The sequence below is a fragment of the Balaenoptera physalus genome (genome assembly GCF_965194825.1).
Source record: "Balaenoptera physalus genome assembly, chromosome: 1".
In the NCBI taxonomy this organism is placed as follows: domain Eukaryota; kingdom Metazoa; phylum Chordata; class Mammalia; order Artiodactyla; family Balaenopteridae; genus Balaenoptera; species Balaenoptera physalus.
The window spans coordinates 160065157-160072769 of record NC_138882.1 but is presented as its reverse complement, the minus strand read 5'-3'; positions in this window follow the sequence as shown (position 1 = coordinate 160072769).

The following is a 7613-nucleotide window of genomic DNA, read 5'->3' as shown; positions in this document are numbered from 1 at the left end:
TTCTGGTGACTGTCCTTATTTTTCTACTTCTTTGAATGGTTGATAATTTTTTACTGGGTGCCAGACAATTGTGAATTTACATTGTTGGTTGCTGGATTTTGTTTTATTCCTTTAAGTGGTGTTGGCTTTTATTTCTGGCTTGCATTCTACTTGGAATTAGTTGGATCTCTTTGAGGCTTACTTCCCCGCCCCTCGCCCCCAACTTAGGGAATTTTTATTTGTATGAGGCCTACTTTTAAGCTTTTCTAGGACAGGCCCAGAGCTGCCTTTTTTTTCTAATTTGCCCCACTGCTAAGGCAATATCCCAAGGATTCTACCTTATCTGTATGTTATGTCTTTGCATTCTGGCTAGTGGAAACAAACTATTTCCAGCCCTGTGTGGGCTACAGGAATTGTTCTGCCTACTTTTTTTCAGTGATCTTTTTCTTAGTCTTGGGTAATTTCTTCTCATGATTGATCAGTACTCAGAGACTCAAGGATACACCTTTCCAGCTCTCAAGCACTCTCCGCAAAACTCTTATCCTTTCAGGTACTCTGCCGGACAAACTCTAGATATCTTGGCCTTCCTAAACTTTAGTTTCTGTCTCCTCAGCTCAGACTTCCATGCTCTGTTTCGGTTTCCCTCCCTTGTCTCAGGGGTCACAGTCCTGTGCTGTCTTTGTACTTGGAGAAAACCACTGCTTCATATTTGATCTGATCATCTAGACAAAATCCAGTGTCTGTCACTCCATCTTTAAAATGCATTCAAGTGGAATCATATTTTAACGAAGTCTGAATTTACTTTTTTCTCACATTTATGCTTTTGAGATTTAATCTATGACCTGCATGCAGATGGAGTTTATTTTCACTGTTGTGCAGAATTCTATTATCTGAATATATAATCTGTCTATTCTACTGGGTCATTTCCAGTTGTTTTTTGTTGTTGTTGTTGTTATTAAGAACAGTGCTGCCCTGAATATTCCTGCCTAAATGCTTGCATTTATGATAAATCTCTCTTTGAGGCATTTCCAAAGGGTGGTTGTTAACTCATTAGTGGGTTGTGAGTGGACTAGAGAAACATAGTACAATTAAAGGGCAAGGTTGGCAAGGGCTGAGCTTGGTGACAATTTATTGAAGAGTCAGTCTATCCTGTTATGGAACTTTCTCCTGTGGCATCAGTTGCTTGCATAGTTGAGAAGAGAAGGAGTTGGTTAGAGTCAGCAGCAGTTGGAGCTTTGTCCGTTGAGTGCCACAGCAAGACAAAGGGACAAAGGAGTTTAGGAAAATGGCAGGAGAATCAAGGGGCCCTGGAAGCTAAGACGGGTTTGGGTAGGGGGAATGTCAAGTCTAGAGGAGGCTGAGGAACAGACACAGTAGAGCTACCAACAGGTTCTAATGAAGTCAGATAACTAGTAGATTAGCAATTGTTGAGCGAGGCTGGAAAGAGAAATGGTGGTGGAGATTAGGATGTTGAATAGGTATTTTTGCTGTTAGAATGATGATGAGATCCAGGATGTGGCCAAAGAAGTGGATGGCTGGGGTGGACTAGAGGTGAAGGTTTTTGGAAATGTAGAGAATTCAGGGTGTTATCTGGGTCATCCTTGGATGGTGCCAAGGACTATGGCTAAACCTTGGGTAAAGAAGGAGTACTCAAGGCAGGTGACAAATTCTAGGAGTGAGTGAAAGTGACCAGGGAGGTGAGTGGAAAATAGTGACCAGGAAAAGGATAAGGTATCCAAGGAAACAGGGTTTTGGTGGGGAAGTAGAATAATGATTTTTAAGTAGCAGTGTGGTGAGAGATTCAAAGGTAGGTAGGATGGAGAGAATGAGAGGTCTCCATAAGACAGAGATGTAGCAAGGTGTGAAGGCAAGCAGAAGAGGGAGCTTCTTGGCAGAGGTGGAGGAGGTAGTGGAGTTCTGGATTCTGGAGCAGGAGTTCCAGAGTGTACGGGGGGGTACACTACTACAGTGGGGTAGTTTGGGAGCAAGCTTGGGAGAAGGATGGAAAATAAGACCTAGAAATGGGGAAGGCTTTCCAAAGATCTTTTGGACATTGACCCTGCACAGTGTTGGAACCCTCATTTTATTCATTCTCATTCATCATCAAAAATGTACTGGGTGTCTACTGGGTGCCCAGGGGCCTCGCTGTTTAGGAATACAGTGACCAAGAGGTCAACTGGATCTTAGCTCCTCCTGGAGATCTAAGTGGAGGAAAGGCTGACCCAGAGAGAGATGATTACAATTGCATTTGGGAAGCCCATCTTGGTTGCCTTGTATGGAGGATGGATGGAAGATTCTGGGCTGAAGAGTAGACAACTACTTATGGGGAAGGCAGCAGACAGTGGTCTGCACAGTCAAGTAGATTGTTAGTAGCAGTATTTGGGATGAAGTAGTTGAGCTGAGAAGAATTTCTCGTGTCTTCATTCTATAGGTCCCCTCCCAGCCCCCAGCCATAATCCCTGCTGGTGGGCTGTGCTGGCAACATACCCATGCCCTGTGCATATGATGATGATTGTGTTTTTTCAAGAAAGTGCTGGAGGCGGCTGCCTGGCTTGGGGTTCTGGGGCTGCAGCTAATGTCCTCCTGAAGGCAACTTCCCTGGCCCAGCTGGGGTCCAGAGGAGGACACCCCCTCCTATGTCTGGGCCAGTGTAGAATTCAGCCACCCTCTACAGACTGGAGAAACAGTTCTTTTTTTTTTTTTTTTTTTTTTTAAAGTAGTTAACACGCAGCTATTTATTTTTAAATTAATTAATTATTTATTTATTTTATTTACGGCTGTGTTAGGTCTTCGTTTCTGTGCGAGGGCTTTCTCTAGTTGCGGCAAGTGGGGACAACTCTTCATCGCGGTGCACGGGCCTTTCACTGTCGCGGCCTCTCTTGTTGGGGAGCACAGGCTCCAGACGCGCAGGCTCAGTAATTGTGGCTCACGGGCCTAGTTGCTCTGCGGCATGTGGGATCTTCCCAGACCAGGGCTCGAACCCGTGTGCCCTGCATTGGCAGGCAGATTCTCAACCACTGCGCCACCAGGGAAGCCCGGAGAAACAGTTCTTAAAGAGAATCTTACATTCTGGAGAAACAGGGGCATGGAAGCTGTCTTTAATTTTTATTATTTTTAAAATTTATTTTATTTATTTATTTGGCTGCATTGTGTCTTCATTGCTGCACGTGGGCTTTCTCTAGTTGCGGCAAGTGGGGGCTACTCTTTGTTGCAGTACGCAGGCTTCTCATTATGGTGGCTTCTCTTGTTGTGGAGCACAGGCTCTAGGCGCACAGGCTTCAGTAGTTGTGGCACACAGGCTCAGTAGTTGTGGCCCGTGGACTCTAGAGCGCAGGCTCAGTAGTTGTGGTGCATGGGCTTAGTTGCTCTGCGGCATGTGGGATCTTCCCGGACCAGGGATTGAACCCGTGCCCCCTGCGTTGGCTGATGGATTCTTAAACACTGCACCGCCAGGGAAGTCCCTGGAAGCTGCCTTTAGAATGAAGCCTTGGATGGTTGCAGAAAAGATGGGATGGGGGAGGGATAGGAGGGATGGCATGTCAAAAGGCTCTTAGAAAATACTGGTACATCTATTCCACTCCTACATATACGATAGCAAGGAAATAATGCCCCTTTTCAATGTCTCTCCTCTGTCTTTCAGGTGTTCATTCATTCATTCATTCATTCAGTTCTCACTTGGTGAGAACCTCGGTCTATGAATCTTACTTGTACTGAGTGTTGAGTGTTGAGATAAAAGATAAGCCCTCTAACTTTCAGTTATTCTCTTCTCTCTTTCCTTTCCTTCCTCCTTTTCCTTTGCCTGCTTCATTAAAATCATCTTAAATAGATAATATGTACATATAGTACACAATCCAAAAGGTAGAACATATTGTTCAGTGACAAGTCCTCCTGCCACTCTTGAACTTCTCTCCTTGGAAGTGATGCTACTGTTTGTTATGTGCTTCCAGAACTATCTCTAATATGTAAACAGCATGGTATTCACACCATTGGGTCTCTTGCTGCTTTCACTTATCAGTACATCTTGAAGGCTGTTTTATGTCAGCAAATATAGAGCTACCAGAATCTTTTAAACTGACGCATATAACTCCGTCATATGGATGTACTGTATTTATTTCATCAACCTTCTATTGATGGCCATTCAGTTCATTTGCTATTATCAAAGCTATAATCTTGAGAAAGTTGTTTTTCTTTTAATAGATGAGTTTATTTCCACTGCAGTTATAAATATTTAATCTTATTGATTTATTTTATTGCCTTTTGGGGGGCAGTTAAATAACTATTTTAGAGAAGTTTTGGAAAAATTGGGTTGATAGTACAGAGAGTTCTCATGTACTCCATACCCAATTCCCTTTATTATTAACATCTTACATTAGGATGGTGTATTTGTTACAATTAATAAACCAATATTGATACATTTTTATTAACTTAAGTCTATACTTTATTTAGATTTCCTTAGTTTTTACCTAATGTCCTCTTTCTGTTCCAGGATTCCATCCAGGATAGTACCTTATATTTAGTAATCATGTTTTCTTACTGCCTTTAGAATGAAGGCTCCTCTTGGCTGTGATAATTTCTCACTTTCCTTTTTTTTTTGATGACCTTCACAGTTTTGAGGAGTACTAGTCAGATATTTTGTAGAAAGTCTCTCAGTGGATTTGTCTGATGTTTTTCTCATGATTTGGTTGGAGATATTTCCAGCACATCATACCATAGGTACTACATACTATTCACATGACTTATCATTGTTGATGTTAAGCTTGATTGCTTGGCTGTGGTTGTGTTTGTTAAGTTTCTCCACTGTGAAGTTGCTCCCCCCCCCTTCTTTTTTTTTTTTAATTTTTAAATTTATTTTATTTTTGGCTGTGTTGGGTCTTCGTTGCGGTGCGTGAGCTTCTCATTGCGGTGGCTTCTCTTGTTGCAGAGCACAGGCTCTAGGCATGCAGGCTTCAGTAGTTGTGGCACACAGGCTCAGTAGTTGTGGCTTGTGGGTTCTAGAACTCAGGCTCAGTAGTTGTGGTGCACGGGCTTAGTTGCTCCGCAGCATGTGAGATCTTCCCAGACCAGGGCTTGAACCTGTGTCCCCTGCATTGGCAGGCAGGTTCTTAACCACTGGGCCACCAGGGAAGCCCCCTCCCACCTTCCATACTGTACTCTTTGGAAGGAAGTCACTATGTGCAGCCCACAATTAAGGAGTAGGGACTTGTGTTCCACCTCCCTGAAGGTGGAGTTTCTATGTAAATTATTTGGAATTCTTCTGCTTGAGAGATTTGTCCGTTATTCCCCCCTATTCATTTATTCATTGAATAATTAATTTGTATCTGAATAATATAATAATAATTTACATAACAAAATTCATCTTTTTAAAGTGTATATTCAGCATTTAAAAAGTATATTCATGAAGTTGTGCAATCATTACCACTAATTCCAAGATGTTTTCATCACCCCAGAAAGAAACCCCATACCCACTAATAGTCACCTCCACATTGCCCCCCTTTCTCTACCCCTGGGCAGCCACTTATCTACTCTTGTGTCCTGGATTTGCCTATTCTGGGCCTTTCATGTTAATGAAATCATACTATATGTTGTCTTTTGTGACTGGCTTCTTTCACTTAGCTAAATGTTTTCAAGTTTCATCCACGTTGTAGCATGAATTAGGACTTCATTCCTTTTATGGATGAAGAATATTCCATTGTATGGATATGGCACACTTTGTTTATCCATTCATCAGTTGATGGACACTTGGGTTCTTTCCACTTTTTATTATTATTAATGCTGCTATGAACATTCATATACAGGTTTTTGTGTGGACATATGTTTTCAATTCTCTTAGTGTGAAAATGCTGAGTCACATGGTAACTAGTTTAACGTTTCGAGAAACTGCCAAACTATTTCTAAAGTGACCGTACCATTTTACACTCCCACTGGCAATGCATGAGGGTTCCAATTTCTCCATTTCATTAACACTTGTTATTTTCCATCTTTTTGATTATAGTCATCCTAGTGGGTGTGAAATCATATCTCACTGTGGTTTTAATTTGCATTTCCCTAATGACTAATGAAGTGAATGTCTTTTCATGTGCTTATTGGCATTTGTATATCTCTCTTGTATTTTTCTTACAAATATAGCTAATTGGCCATTTGTATTCTCTCTTTGGAGAAATGTCTTTTCAAATTGCTTGTTCATTTTTAAATTGGGTTATTTGTCTTTTTATTGGTGAATTGTAAGAGTTTTTATGTTCTGGATACTAGACCCTTATCAGATATATGATTTGCAAATACTTTCTCCCACTCTGTGGGTGGAATTTTCATATTCTTGATGGGGTCCTTTGAAGTACAAAAGTTTTAAATTTTGATGAAGTTCAGTTCATTTATTTTTAATTTGGTTGCTTGTGCTTTTGGTGTCATATTTAAGAAACGATTGCCTAATTCATGGTCATAAATTTATTCCCTTATGTTTTCTTCTAGGAGTTTTCTAGTTTTAGCTCCTATATTTAGGTCTTTGATCGTTTTGAGTTAATTTTTGTCTATGCTGTGACTCCTTTCTTCTGCATGTGGATATCCTGTTGTTTTTGCATTATATTCTCCATTTGCTAAGACATCATTTTCATACTCTTTAAAGTTCTTTGGACATATTTAAATTAGCTGATTTGAATTTTTGTTCAGTAAGTCCAATGTCTGGGGTTCCTTAGGGACAGTTTCTATCGACTATTTTTTTCCCTGTGTATGGGCCATACGTTTTTATTTCTTTGCATGTCTCATCATTTTTTGTGTTGTTGAAAACTTGACATTTTAAAAATAATGTGGCAACTCTAGAAATCCAATTCTCCCCCTCCCCAGTGTTGGTTGTTGTATTTGTGGTTGTTATCTGCTTAGTGACTTTTCTGAAATAATTCTACAGAGATTGGATTTTTTGTTGTGTGTGACCAAAGTTTCTGCTTAGCTACTTTAATGGTCAGCTAATGATTGGACAGATATTTCTTTAGATGCCTGGAACCAATAAGTCTTACAGTCTTTGCCATGTGGCTCTGTGTGCACACTGGGGTAGTACATCTTTAATATTCAGCCAGGCACTTGACAACTCCATATTAGCTTTCACTTCCTGCTTGCACAAAACCTCAAAGTTAACCAGAGATGAGAAACTAAGACCTTCTCTTTCCTGAGCATGCATAGAGGCCTGGGCATGAGCCCAGCCCTATGTATGTGTGTGACCTTCTAGAATCCCAGTTATATGTTGGAGCTTTCCAGAGTCTCCTATGGATATCTTATTCCCCAGCTTTTCCATTTAACCTTTTTGGTTTGTTTGCTCCCAACTGTTATCTACTGCCTCAGGCAAGTGTGGTGTTCAACAATTGCCTATGGTCGTTTTGATAAACATCCCTGGAGAAAAGGCTGTTTGCACTGGGCAAGCTCTGAGGTTGGCCAAATATAGTCAGCCTTGCAAGTGGGTTCTTCCAGGGGACCACCAGACAGGTCAAATAATGACAGTTTTCTGGAAACAGTGCTTTACAGTAACTCCAGCCTTGTTCTGTCCCCTGCAGTGGCTGCCAGGCTGCTAGTTTTCACCGTGACTGCAGGCTGTTAGTTTTCAAGGCTACCATGAAGCTGGGGTGGACGGAAATAGGACAAGTTGAAAT